Below are 15,606 nucleotides of genomic sequence, written 5' to 3' on the forward strand. Positions count from 1 at the left end.
TTGTAAAACACTTTCTAGAAACGCAGAGGTTAAAAGGTTCTGTCTGAGTGCATACCATGTACTGCATATGTGCCTCTCTCTCCCTGCTGGTCGTGTCTCTGCAGGTCTGTGTGTCAGGCTCAGCTGCTTCAGTAATGAGATCATATGATGTCATGCTGTTCACGAAGGAGCAGCCTCCTGATTGGTCTGCTTGAATCCTGAACCCCAAATGTAGGTTACAGAGAGCCTCCCAGGAAACACACCTACCACAGCGCTGTTAGTCCGAAGCTTTTAGTCTGGTTTCTTTAGTTAGTCAGCAAACATCATTTTAGCATAGCCACTGTAGTAACATACACACAGTGTACAGTCTGAACAGCTGCAGACATGATCTTAGTTAAAGATCACTCTCCAACAAAGCTCAGCATCTGTGATTTTTAATAACAGTGTAGTTATAACTGTCATCTCTGTTTGTCTGTCGTTAGCATACCTTCCATTCAATCATTTTTTTTAACATATTAACGTTACACCTTCCAGTATCCTTGTGCTTTTACTCCAACACCTTGTCCTTTAAACACTAAAGTACAGCTCATGGTTTGCACAGAGTGGATCACACTGTAGCACAGACTGCATTTGCCCTGATGGTGAGTTTGAGACTAAAGAGGAGTTGGATACGCTTGCAGGTTAAAGTGCCTCACAGCATGAAAACCATGTTTAGTTACCACCTTTATGATTACAGCAGGAAGCTCATTTCTTTTAAAGTTCACTTTCAAACTTTGAGTAAGAATTGTTTCAATAAGCTGTAACAGCTTTCTGCAAGCCTTCACCTCTGCTCACTCACCGCACTTTAGAACCACGTTTGTGATTTTGGGAACTTTGGACCATTTAAATGGAAGAATTTGACAATCTGACGGCACACCAGTGGTGAGTGACAGTCCAGTATTTTATTACTCAGTCAGTCAGATATAATACCCTTAGAGGTGCACAGCACTCAAAGAACCCTGCACTTCGATCTGTGGAAGGATGCTGCAGAAGTAGAAGTTGCAGGGAGGAATAGATTTCTAAGTTCTTAGTTTGAGGCTCAGCAGATTCCTGATTCCTCCATATTATTGTGTGAAGTTGCACTGGGTTGGGAGTGGTTGTGTGTGTGTGTGTGTGTGTGTGTATGTCACATTTCTGATGAGCCAATGGCTGTAATGGGGTTGGACTAATTAGAGGCAGGTGTAATTTATTGCACTGATACACTACAAACACTGCTGTGTTATTTTGTCTCTCTGTGCAGGCCAGGGCCTATGATATGCCACAGCCTAAAGGCAGCGAAGTTGCAGAAGCTGGAGTGATCACTGGCTATCTACTTGCAGGGTGGTGGGTCTCAGAGGACAACTGCTAACCCTGTTGAAGTCTGTTGTGGAGTGCAACTGGTGTTGTGGCATAGCTGGCTCTGGCCTTGGGACTGTGTGTTTTTACTTGATTCGCATATGGGACACTGGACTGTTTTATCCAGTGTTTATCTTTTAGAAGTTTATTGACTGTCATCTTTTTGCCCACGGCTGAGACGGTTGGTCAGACCTAGAATCTTTTGTGTGTGTTACAATCTGCTCACATTCACACTGAGTGATGAGATAACAAACACTTGGTGTAAACCACGAGTATGGGGCACAGTGGCTAACCAATCAACCTGCAGCCCAGCACTGCCATCATGGTCACATGGTTAGAAGATAACCAAAGACAGGCAGCAAACTAAAAGCCATGCTTCACCCTCTGCTCCTCTCTTTACCTTTACATCCTGTATCACGTCCATTAAAGCGCACATACAGTCACACCCATACACACAGGGAATGCATCTTTGTCAAATACTTTAGGCCCTGCTCTCCATCACCATGTGTTTCATTTAACATGAGCTTCCAGCGAATCCTCGATGCAGGTCAGGGCCTATATTGCAACATGCGCTCATGCAGTGGAGCTGAAATGATGACTGTCAGACTCACACGGAGAATGAGTCACGCAGGTGTGATGTGATCCTGTACCTGTGATGTAATGCATGTTACTCACACCACCTGGGTGACCCACATTTACTCACAAGTGACTGAGAAGTCCTAGAGCCAGCAGGGTTCATGATGAAACATCATTCTGTCTGTAGCTGAGGTGTGTGTGTGTTTATGGAGGACAGCACATGTGTAGATGCTGCATACATGACAAGAAAGAGAAATGTTCCAGATTTAATCCCAGACAGGGAAAAAGGGGGCAGATAACACTAAGGAGGGAGGCTGAGAGGTGGATCAGTCATTCATAGCTGCTCCACAGCCACATTCCTCCCCCCTTATATGGACAAAACTACTGGACCCCATCTCTTCATCTCTGTGTTGAATACAGAAATGCAGAATCCACACGTTTTTACCCCGTGATCAAATGTAAGGCCTGTGATTTCTAATGGACGATCGTCTATACTGTTTCCCCTTTGGAACAAAAACAGCACTGTTTGCGCCCTGGCTGAATGCAGCGCTATCCACAGTACATCTCTCTGCATCGTTGCAAACCTCTGTTTGTTTGCTTTGCTCCTTTCCTCACTGGCCTGGTCGCCGCCGCTCACCAGAATCTCTCTGTTTAGATGAGTTTGAGAGTAGAAGACCCAAGAGAGGCGCGCTGGTCCTCAGGGAATCCAGCAGTGCTGCGTGCTCGGGCGGACAGCCAGAAACATGGAAAAAAATAAGCAGGGTAGAAACACAATGGGGAGGGCTGTGTGCTGGAAGCTGGGGGGGTTAAAATCACAGGCAGGCTAAATGAGACAGAGAGGAGGCTAACATAGACGGGGGAGAGAGGAAGGGAGAGCTTACCTTAAAAGGCTGTGTTGACGGAGAACGTGTGTGTGTGTGTCTGCGTGTGTGTGTCTGTGTATGTGTGTGTGTTTTAGCTACTAGTAATAGAGTCTTGTACTCTAATTCATTCAGCTAAGCCACGCCTCCATTTAAAGAGTATAAATGTGCATAGATAACACTGTATCCACCTGGAATGCACACACACACACACACACACGTCTCTGAGGACAGAGACTCCACGGACAGCTTTGCTACTTTTACTGTAACTCACTTGTGCAAATTGTGCGTGTTCTGATTACATCACACACACACACACACACACACACACACACACACACACACACACACACACACACACACACACACACACACACACACACAGACACACACTCATCCTCCCTGAGCCCCATCCAGTCATTACCCAACAGGAACTGAAGATCTGGGAATAAGTCCAGAGTTCTCTCGCGTTCTCTCTCAGCGCTGCTCTCTCCTCCAATCTGAGGGATTTTCTTAATATGGCCAGAAAGGGAGTGAAAGGAGGCCGAGCGAGAGCTCGAGGGTGGAAAGCAGTTCAAATGTCCGTGTTCCAGCTGTCGTCATGGCCAAACTAGACCTGTGTTAAACTGTTGTAGTGTACACGGCTGATTTCACCGCTCAGAAACACACTAAGACGTTTAAGGTCAGAGTGATTAACTTTGAGAACCAACCTGAAGCGACTGCATTTATTCTGATGAGGTCACATCACACATGTAACTGCAGACTTTAAACAGGACCAGTGGCACTGTCTTTCTACAGCGCAGGGATGGCTGTTTGTCTTTTCTGTGGCATGCAGCCTCAGCAACAGCTCGTTGATAGTTTTTGTTTTTGTGATGTTTCTTCAATCCAGCGTGAACGATGAATGAAAATAGCATGTTCTCAATATTTGTGACAAATTTCATATAAAAATATTTGTAAAGTATTTTTCTGAAATATAACTATATGTCTCTCAGAAATTGTCCCGAGTCGTCCTGTGCAGTGTGACATTTTTCATTTGTGTGTCCAAACAGAAAATATGGGACTTTTCAGATTTTAAGCAGCCAGTACTCTGACTTTTGTAAAGCTTCCTGTTGCCCACAGGCTGAATACTGTTTAAGTTCATCCACTGCAGCCACCAGTGAGGGTGAAGTGTACAGGTAACCATTTCACAGTAACCCACCCACGTTCTCACGACACAGTCCAGCCTCACAGTGTGAAGACTCAAAATAACCAGCCTCAGTATGGAAGTATAAACATAACAAATCAAATTAAATGTCCCATTTGAACTTTGTGAAACATAAAGTGGATTAATTATGTAAGAAGCAGAAGAAGAACACCTGGATCCACAAGCACCTAACCCCAGCACAGATGAGGGAACAGTGACCGACAAGTTGTAGCATATGTAAAGCTGTTGAAAGGCTCCAGATGATGACATCATTGAATATACAGAGTATGAAAAGCTGCTCTAAAAGCCAAAGGAGCTACTGTGAGGAATGTGACTAACTCAACATGTTGAGCTTTGTTTGACACTCTCTGTGCTCCTCGTTTGACAGAGTGCTGTGGAAAAGCCTCGTGCCACCCTTCCCTTCCTTGTGTTTTGCTAGGAAAATGGGAAACGTGCATGTGCGCCGAAACGTTTGCAAACATTTAAAAAAATCTGAGCCAACATTTGTTGTGACCAAATGTATGTTTCAAGACATCCTGAACACTCTTTGATTTCAGCCTTCAGGAATATTTCATAAGAGATGTTGTTCTTTGAAAGTCCAGCGTTGTGTTTTTGTCAGACTGTAGCCTGTGGTCCACGGTGTCGTTCTGCACTCATTTATCGCCTCGACCACTTCTTTCAAAGATATTATAAAAACTCACAGATGTACAAACCACATGAATGTTACATTATCAGATCACTTCAGCATGAATTCATCCTTTGTGAAACAGGAAGTGATCCCTGCTTCATATACATCATCATTATGGGGTGCACCACTGCCTCTGGACAGCCACATTTCAACAGTTCATCTCTCAGCCCAAACAAGAATCAGAGTTATGACCCCTGATGCTCAGCTGTTCTGTTCCCATATTGTGTTTCACTCTACAATGATAATAGTAAAAATAACAACTATTCAGTGCCATGAAAACTATTTCCTGATTGCTGGATAGTCAATACACATATGTCTCAGATATGTCTCACATTTTAATATTAGACAAAAATGACGGATGGATTTTTAAATGATGGTCCAAACTTGTGTGGCCAGTGTGGAAAAGTAACTGCTGCCCTTGTTGTGTGACACACAGGATCACCTGACGCTGGAACAGAAGGAAAACTGGATCTTAATCATCTTCAGCAGAGCCTCAGTCTGCCTGCTGTTTTGAACTGAATGACCAGACAAATAAGAAACTAATACTTGATAATAATACTCACTACAGTGCTTCAATATGGCTTTGTCTATGTGTCAGTGTGAGCCAGCACGAGGCACCATTGGCTCTGACTGATTATTAGACATAACAGAACTAACATTGTGTGTGTGTGTGTGTGTGTGTGTGTGTGTGTGTGTGTGTGTGTGTGTGTGTGTGTGTGTGTGTGTGTGTGTGTGTGTGTGAAGTTACATTACTGTTTTGTGTGTCTTTGGGTCTCACATATAGCTGGCATGCACACTCACACACATTAGACATAGAAGTGTATCACTGTGTGGTGGGTGTGGTTTGTGGCCCAGCTGCAGGGGAGGGGCGGAGCAGAGGGTTTAGGGTGTGGTCCTGGGGGTAGGCTGGCTGTCGCAGCTGACAGCAGTCATCTAATCACACTTCCCTTTTTTCAGTAGGAGGCTGGTACCTGGAGGAGAAGTCTGGAGCTCTGCTGTAGTGACGGGCATGGGGAGCTGCTCCGTAAAGAAACGACACAGTAAATAAAACAAGTAGCAGTGTGTCCGAGGCATGGGGACGTTACACACAGACTTATCTCCAAGCTGAAACAGCCCCACTTAACCTAATTACCTCTTAGTCTGTATAATGTGGAAACTCTTCATTATTCCTGAAGATGTCCTAAGTCTGTGTAAGTGACGCCGTGGCAGACATCAGAGTGTGCTGCCCGGTCAGTCTGTGTCTCATGACTTTGGATCCACACGGTGTTGTTTACAGTGCCTGACACCACATATTACATGTGTTAAAAGAGTACAGGTGCAGGAGGGTTTACCTGCTGCTTGGTGCTGTAATGACAGTGAGCGCGGGTTCATGTTGATGTTTGCTTGGATCTTTAACTGTTCCGTTCTCAGCAGTTTGCATTGTTTTGAGTCTGTTGATGATCAGATGAGGAGCGTGTGGTGAAGTCCACTAATGTTAAACTCATTATATATCTCCAGTGTTACTGTGTAGCTACACCGCTCTATAACCATAACAAACAGTTAGAAATGATACATTCTGTCTATCCAGGCTCATCTACAGCAGCTGGCACAGCTGGCTTAATTGACTCTTTCTAAGGAATTTCATACCCATTCACTCCTCAGGCTATCCTCAACAATCAGGCTACAGGTAGCTTCACATATTTCAGTAACAGCCTCTTTGTACCTGGAATATTTTAACCTGAATATTCGTGGCAAAGAAAAAAAAGAAAAGGCTTTTATTACGAAACTGTTGCACTTAATAAACTGGACCAACTTCATTCTGGTTTGAGGGACCTGTACTGGTCTTCAGGCTGTGTGGGGATAGAGGAAGAAACTAGCAGCTACAGTATCAAAAGGCTAGGCAAGAAAGTGAAGCTCCTATTATAATTTATTGGTATTAAAGCTACCATCTGTCAGCTTTATATGTAGGCCGGGCTTTAGAAATCATTCATGTGAAACATCACAAAGCTAATCATTCTGCTTGGCTGCCAATACAAAACCTGCTTTCAGCACAAATGCATCTATAAAGGTTCCATGTTTTAATGATCTTCTTCTTCTTTTTGCTTCTCCCTCTGAGGGCCACCACACCTAAAAACTGGCCTCCATTTCAACCCATCCCTAACATCCTCTTATGTCACAACATGTCCTGCTTCACAACATGCAGGACTCTTCTTCATACTCGTCATCTTCCTCTTTCAGGATAAAACACAACATTAACAAAGTCAGCTGTTGCACTCATTAACATGTGTACAAAATACGTGATGCATTTAATCCTGTCTGGCTCTCTTCCACAGCATGTCTTTGTCTCCCTCCCTTCCCCCCCTCCCTCAGCCTGGTTCTGCAGAGTTTTTCCTTCCCGCTGTCGCCGAAGCACTTGCTGATAGGAGACTATATGGCTCTTACAGTTCCCTCTGATTTCTCAGTATTATTGCAGCGTCTTTACCTTGCAAAGGCAACTGTTTTTATGATGTGGCTCTATGTAAATAAAATTAAATTGAACTTGTGAACCCAAGTCTTCCACAGATTGCCTGACAATATGTTTTCTCCCAGGACAGGCCTTCACCTCTACCAGCTGACTCTTGAAAAGCTGTGCTCGGTTAATAAAGCATGTGCAGCCTCACTGTGGACAATAATTTTTTATTCAATTCAATTCATTTTTAAAGAATACAGTGTGGCCCTTAGACAAGACACTGTGAGACTGCAGCTGGCACAGAGAAGAACCAAAGCACAATGTGTTTGAGGCTTTGCCCATCACAGGGCTCTACAGCCCAATTTATCCTCTTTTTGCAGCTGCTAATCCAGCTGTGTGCAAATGTTAAAAACTGTTAGCAAATAGACAGTGATTCAAATGTACTACCACCTTAATAAATTTGATTGGTTTCTCTTTAACGCATTGTTCTGCCCCAGCTGGTCCTAAAATCCACTCTGTACCTAAATATAGGCTTTAATATGGGAGCCACTTTTATGTGCACGTGTAACATCCTTTTAGTTCGACTCAGATGGAAAGTGGGGGAGCTAGATGAGAGAACAAGGAATGCAAGTAAAGAGGCGCATTTGTTTAATAACCTGCAAGTGGCTTCTAATGCGCTTTTTATGGGTCCAAGAGCTCAGGCCGTGTATGTGTGTGCTTGTGTGTGTGTGTGTTTCTGTATGCGTGTGCGTGTGTGTGCATGTGTACAAGAACAAGAGTTGAAAAGTAACTGCAAAGTAACCATTACTGACATCACTTTAATAATTTAAGAGTTCAGCTTTGAAGCTTTGTCCTTGTTCGTTCGTTTTCGCTGTTTTCTCTCAAACACATTATCTTTACGTACATCTTTTCTCATCAGCGGTCCCTTCCCACTGGGAATGTCTTTCTCTTTGCCTGTGACATTTTTGGTCTGTTTAGTTGCAGCTGTACTTAAACACTGTGACTTGTCCTCCTTTAAAAGGAGCAGTCAAGCCGACCCTGCTCCTTTTAAAGGAGGACAAGTCACAGTGTTTAGGTACAGCTGCTGAGCCCACAGTGTGTCAGACACAGCCCGACAGGAAAAACTTTATCTTTTCTTTTACAGTCTGGTGCCCAGTTGTCACACTCTTTAAGAGAAAAGCCCTTCGTGTGGCATTAGAGCTCGTTCATCCCTCAGTGACGTTGGGAGTTTTCCACAATTTTATCACACACTTTCATATCAGCTTTCACTCTTCACTGATTTAATCAGACCTCTATCATCCTGTGAAGAAGATCGGATCAGCGCTGTCTTTCTTGAGATCTGTTTTTCCAGTTATGAGTCATTTATTTCTGTAGCTGCAAACAGATAACAAAGATGACGATGAATTCATGTCACAACACAGTAATGGTCCATCGTATTGAAATCAACCAGGAAGTATTTATAAAAGATACCATGATGCCACTCACTCACTCACTTCTGGATTTCATAGCCAGGAGCTTCAATTTTAGCTTTCTGGTTGCCATCCATCAAATTTAAAATAACTGAATCCGATGCACATGTTGAATTTATAATGTTCTAATAAGTTATAAATTCATTTTTCTCTCACTGTTTAAGTAAACCTACCCCTGAAGTTATAGACTGATCATTTCTTTGATGGTGGGCAAACTTACAAACTCAGCTGGGGTTCACATCATGTTTTCCCTGACTTGACCCCTCATCTCTGAACTGTTCCTCAGACCTGATTCTGGGGACCTCTGCTGCTTGCTGTCACTCTCATCCAGTTCACTGTCCTCACCAAGGAGCTGACCTTTTGACCTTAACCGTCCAATCAAATTCTTTCCCCATAAAATTTCTCTTAACCATTATCGCCTAAAGACAGTGGCCTAAGTGCACAATGTTGCCCTGAGGCAACAAACCAAGAAAGGCTGATTTAGTAAATGAATTACAACAACTAAACAACTAAAAATAGGATTCAGATGTTCTTGAACATGTGCATATTTTTTTAAATATGCTTATTTAATTAAAAATGCATAAAAATGACATTAGCCTTAGCAGTAGCTAGCACTCTGTCACATGCAGATTTGGCACCAACCCCCAGGTCAAAGGTCAAACCCTCTGCTAGTCATCGTTTTACTGAATGCCAAAGTGTTAAATCCAGAATTCAAAATCCTGCTCCTCACATACAAGGTCTTAAATAATCAGGCCTCATCTTATCTTAATGACCATATCACCCTATTAGAACAGTTTGCACTTGGACTGTACTAGACAATACTAGAGTATTTAAAAGTAGAATGGCAGGCATACTAGTTATTATTCATCTCTGGCTCTCTTCCACAGCTTGTCGTCCTTCCAGTCTTGGCAGATGGCCCCGCCCCTCCCTGAGCCTGGTTCTGCTGGAGGTTTCTTCCTGTTAAAAGGGAGTTTTTCCTTCCCACTGTCGCCAAAGTGCTTGCTCACATGGGGTCATATGATTGTTGGGTTTTCTTTGTTTTCTCTGTCTTATTGTAGAGTTTTTACCTTACAATATAAAGCATGTCTTTAGTGTGCCTCATACACCATTTAGCGTTTCAGAACACAAAGATCTTGACAGTGAAAACATTCATCTCAAGGCTTTGAATGAAACCTCAGTCAATGATGTCACAGTGGCTACACTCATGTTTTATATACAGACACAGATTTTTCTCCCTAAAATGAAACCTTTGTTTTTTGCTTCATCTGTCTTCCACTCACTTATATGTGCTTGTCTGCAAGCGTGTATGTGTGTGTGTGTGAACCAGTATGTATTAATCAGAGCCATATGCCTGCAGTTGTGAGCTGGTCCAGTCGATCAGTGACATCATGTGTATGCAGTTACCTCACCGCAGGCTCATCTGTAGCAGTAAACACACACACACACACACACACACACACACACACACACACACACACACACACACACAGATGGGACTTTGTGACCTTAAAGCACAGACTGAGCTTTACTGTAAAGCTCTGTAACCTCTCTCCTTTGGCTCCCTCTCCTCTAGGTCCTGTCCTCTCTCACACTCCATTTCTAGGAAGACGATATAGAGAAAATACCATCATTATGCAGATCACACTTCTTCTAATACATGAAGATATCCTTTTCCACTGTGACAGCTGTGACAGGCTCTGAACTTACATAAGTGGAAGAAAGTGGACTTGATGTATGGATGGAGAATATGTTCTAATACACTTAGGAAAACTATTAAAAGATATTCCTAATGTTCCCTACATAATACAGTCTCTCCGTTCTTGACTCCACTCTCACTTTCACCTCCCTAAACCTACCTCCTCCTCCCCTTCCGTCCATCCTCCCTCCAGACTGATGAACTGTGAGTAGAGGGCACAGCAGAGGCCGAACATTCTTGTTTCCTGAGCCAATGCTCAGCTGGAGAGCACTGAAACACAGTGTGTGTGTGTGTGCGTGTGTGTGTGTGTGTGTGTGTGTTCACACATACACATACAACCTCCCCATGTTGAGTCAGAGCAGGACCTGACAGAGTAACTCAGCTCCCTCAGTCTAACAGATAAAAGGAAAGAGAGCAGGGCCTGAAAGACATATGACCACACACAGAAATACCAGGCAAGACGGATGTGAAGCTTTACACACACTCACACACACACAGACACACACACACACAGACACACACACACGCGCACTCACACACACACACACAGACACACACGCACACACACGCGCACTCACACACACAGACACACACACTCACTCACACAGACACACACAGACACACACACACTCACTCACACAGACACACACACACACACCAGCATACAATAAAAGTGGATGAGATGAGAGCAAAGCACAGACCGGTGACATCATACCTATAAAATCCAGGCGCGGTCGTGACGTCACCAAGTAAAAAAGGCAGACACAGCGAGAGACTGAGAGAGAGAGAGAGAGAGAGAGTAACACCCCCAGCACCTCTGATGCTTTACCCGTTTACCAATTAAGGCTCTCACGGTGCAGACAGAGAGAGAGGGGGGGATCGAGAGGTGGAGGTAGAAAAGAGAAAAAGAGCGCAGGGACTATCTCTTTCTTTTCTTTTGCGCCACCAGTACCAATACACCCATTTCCCCCCACCGGGACTGAGCGTGGGGAGGGAGCTCCGGGACTTCGGTGCGGACACACACACACACACATAAACACACCCTCTGTGACCACAGCAACATCTGCGCGCAGACGGAGCGGACAGAGAGGCGGAGGACGCACACAGACGACTGAAGATCACAGGCTCCAGCACACAGGTGAGTGCGGTCCCGATGTGAGGAGGCTCCTCTCACACTGTGAGGCTTCCTGCGTGGCATGTGTGCTGAAGTTTTGTGTGTCAGCTCCGTGGGTATGTTTGCAGCGGGCTGGAGAGGCTCAGCCGTGAGTGTCCGCTCCTTCTGCCGCGGGTGCGGTGGATGGGTTTTCCTGTTAAACTTTGAAGGAGGTTCACTGAGTGCGCTGAGGGCTTGGCTGCCCTGGTGGTCCACGATTAGCCCCACGCTGTTCCTGCGTGTAAACTTTATTTGCTGGTTTTTGCACCGCAGCAGCGCACTCCCCGGTGTTACAATTAGGGGTTCCACACCAAATAAGGTCATCCGCGGCCACTGGTGCTGTTTTACCAGGGGGCCAAGTGGTGGCCGCGTGCGCCCTCCGCCGCCGGGAGCGGGAAACCGCAAGAGCACGCGCGCCGCCGGGTCCGTTGAGGACGTTTGAAAAGGACCCAAGTGTTGACCTCCCGAAGTATCAGCGATCCACTGACAGCAGCCCGACTGAAGACTCGAAACGGCAAAGTCAGCTCTAAAAGTGCACCTGTCCCAGAGTTTACTCTCGTGGCTGCTTGAAATAATTATTCCTTCCAGTCTAGACTCATTTGATCTCATCTGGATATTGTTCAGAAGAATGGTTGAATTTTCACGTAACACATTTCAGAAACACAGCTGGATGGTCATCTAATTCCCAAAATAAGGAAAAGAAACGATAAGTTATGCAGTGTGAAGGTTAGACCCCTCCTAGTGGACCACACCTTTCATCCTGTGATAGCTGGCATAGGAAAACTGATCGATGAAAACATAAAAATAATGAGTCTGGCAATTATCAAAAAGATGCCTGCCAAGTATTTGTCAGTCAGTCGGTAATAATCATAATAAAGCTTCAGTTTCATTGAGTGCCTACACCTGATGCACATCATTGCAACATGTTTGCAAACATGTTTGCAAAGTGTGGCCAGATGGGAGGAAAGCTTTCACGCAGCTCACATGTTCAAGGACAGCATGACCTTCGTTACACTTCATTTATCCACATTTAATAACCACACAAGCAAGGCAGCACCTCTCTATTTAGTTTCAGCTCTGCTGTTCTTGACATCATTTGCAGATTAAACTTCAACAGCATTAACACATGCCACTGGAAGACTGGGAGGCTTACATCTATGTATCAGTACTTTACTATTTATAAGTTGTGATGAAGCAAACTGAACGCTCTGATCCAAGTCCAGTTTACAGTGTGGCAGTGTCCTTTCACTTAGCAGTTGCAAGAAGCCTCTAAAGAACTAACTGTTGCCTATAGACATATTATATACAGTTATATAAACACAAACGTTCTTTTCAGTTCATGGCAGAGTGTAGGAGATAATCTAAGGAAGGTCCAGTCCAGACAGTCATGTCCACTTCACCAGTAAGCTTCCAAAAACAGAAAAGTGCTCTCATGATGGTTGTTTGGTGATGAGACTGCAGGACTTGAATGCGCCTCTTTTGTTCTTAAATGTAACCAGTTTTTTTTAAAGCTTTTCTGGCAGGTGATTTTACGGTGAGGTCATAACATTCCTACTGAGCTTTCATCTAAAGCGCTGTGGAGGACTGTGGGCTTCCTGTGCTCTACACAAACTCAGAGCTCCTCAGCTGACCTGTATCAGACACATCACCTTTACTTGGTTTTTACTGGTTACTAATTGTCACATACAACATGTGTGATTTAAATGAAATCAACACCCCCCCCCCCCCCCCCCCCCCCATTCATAGATTGCACCAGCTAAAGCGGGCTACTTTTAAAATCACTAGTGTTGTTACGTATCTCTACAGCAAATTTAAAACTTTAGCTTTTGTCATGTGAATGCTTTGTAACAAACTCGATGACATATTAAAACTTAAATTCCCTAAAACAGAAAAATGTATGCAGACTTGGTGTTTTTCATGCAGAAATATTATGGTGAGATAAGACCTACAGTAAAAGTCTCGAGCCACCCCCACATTTTATTCGATTTTGTTTCTTGTGATCTTTTTAAAGTGGTCCTTAAGGGAGTACGTCTCAGATGTTAGTGTGTGGGCATTGGCTGCTTTGTCTTTTATTTTCAGCCCAGTCCTTGTGCCTGACCTTTGCTAAGCCATTTCACTGTGACCTATGATTCAATCAGGCATAAAAAGGCAGCTAAGAATGAACCAGTGTGTGACAACACATAGTAACATTTTCATTTGTAATGCTGTTCATCTGTTAAACCATCTTTAGGCTCTGTAGCAAATCCAGGAAACAGAGTTCGGTCAGGAATCAAATGGTGTTTCTGAACTAACTGATGAGCTATGTGGCCTTAAACAAAACAAAAAAATGAGTGGAGGGTGAAAAAGTATCAGGTCTGAAAAACGACATACAGCAGATGAAAAGTATGTCATAGTCATATCGTTAAGAAAGGAAAAGATCCAGCAAAGAGCTTACACTGGACCGTTTGGGACACAGGTTTGTGTGTTTGGTTGAATTATGTTAAATTACACAAGAACGTGACTGAAAATCATTGGAAACAGCTTTGATGAGATGATGACCACGATTTCGAAATACTACAGTGAGTGTCTACAGACGTCTGTCACACATGGTGGAGGCTCTGTCATGGTTTGGGACTGGTGGTCCAGACTTAGGGTCTTTTTTAAAGAGAAGAATGTCTGGCTCCTTACCATCAGATGTTGATCCATCACGCAATTCCATCTGGAAAACATCCGATTAGCAACAGCTTCATTTTTCAGCATGCGATCCCAAACGCACTGCCAACAAAGTAAAAGCAAAGCTGAACAGAGAAATACACAGTGGTGGACTGGGCTCCAGACTTCAGCATTATTGAAGAAACGTGGGGTCAATTTGAACAGCATTCGGTTTGTAAAGAAGACTTTGAAACGTCCCCCAAGAAACCAAGAAAGTACTCCTAAATACTACTTAATAAAATCACAGAAGGCTTGAATAAGAGAGCTCAGACTGTGTTGAATAAAGCTGATCACACCAAATATTGACTTCCAAGCTCGTTAGGATTCTCAGGTTTTGCCTCATATACTGTGTTTCTATATATGTTCACTTTCAGATGTCTCAGTTAATTGCTGCACCTTTTCCCAATTTCCTAGCAAAATATATCCAGTGAGTCTTTATATTTAATCAACTTTCAGAGAGTTTATCTATAGGTATCTATAGATATATTTGTTTTTGTTAAAAAAGTTGTTTAAAGGCAAAGATCCAATTAAATCCATTAGAATGAGAGGCATTAAGCTAAGCGAGTTAGCTTTTCCACAGTTTGAGGACCTATGGCTGTCCTAGCATGGCTGTCCTAGCATGGCTCCCCTAGCATGGCTTAGCGGCGAGGTCAGTAGCCGCTGTTTGGGCCAGGTGTAGCCAGCGCACCACAGATGTCAGGCCAAAGACTTCCTGTTCTGTGCAGCTATTAATATTTGCAACGCCAACTAAAAAAGGACAATGAAAGCTAAACTGTTGATGCTTTCGAGGCTTATAACTTCCTCTTGTGATTTACAAATGGATTCACCTGCATGCAGACAAACACCAGGCAAATGTGGTACTACTCAAACTGACTGGATTTCTGCCTCTCTCTCATAAATATAAAGATGTATATACTGTGAAGACAAAAGAGGATGCTGGCGTGGTTCATCTGATGTAAACAACTCAGTCAAATGCGTCCTTATTTGACATGTCTTGTCCTACTTTCAGCTAACAAGTGCCACCGTTACCACACTGTCTACAGAAACTGGAGGGGAAAACCATAGTTTAGGTGTAATCTCTGCTTCTGACTGGCTGTCTCCACAGTGTCTTGCATGTAATGTGGCTGGCAGTGTTATCGCGTGCAGTGTTACATTTCCTGTGCTGAGTTTTGCTCTGCTCACGCTTGTGGCTGATTGGGTGGGGTAAGTGATGAGAAGCTGAAGCTGGGACAGGCTGGTGCTATACAGCTATATAAGATTCACTCAAGTGGAGACTGAGTCGACACCTTTCTGTGGAATAGAGCTTATATTCGATATTTGTATGAAGACACACACACACACACACACATACACGCACACACACGCACAAACACACACACGCACACACACGCACAAACACACACACACACATACACACACACACACACATGCACACACACCTCTGTACCTCTGTCTTAGCACTCCAGCCTCTGGGTTTTGTCTCGGCCGATCCAGGGAATGAGGCATATA

The 15,606-nt window shown here is 43.9% G+C and overlaps 1 protein-coding gene across 3 annotated transcripts in view; it reads left to right on the plus strand.

Annotated features, from left to right (window-relative positions):
- Nucleotides 1-11,122: 11,122 nt before the first annotated feature.
- flna (filamin A, alpha (actin binding protein 280)) overlaps nucleotides 11,123-15,606 on the plus strand; it is a 42,856-nt gene continuing 38,372 nt past the window's right edge. For 2 of the 3 annotated variants that reach the window (XM_035913629.2, XM_087834458.1), the window contains exon 1: nucleotides 11,124-11,391. The gene's annotated coding sequence lies outside the window, so the exon portion shown is untranslated. Of the gene's footprint in view, nucleotides 11,392-15,606 lie in introns of all 3 variants that reach the window. The other variant, XM_087834459.1, reaches the window with a different exon arrangement.

Source organism: Neolamprologus brichardi, chromosome 20, assembly GCF_056152115.1.
Source record: "Neolamprologus brichardi isolate AB-2024 chromosome 20, ASM5615211v1, whole genome shotgun sequence".
NCBI lineage: Eukaryota > Metazoa > Chordata > Actinopteri > Cichliformes > Cichlidae > Neolamprologus > Neolamprologus brichardi.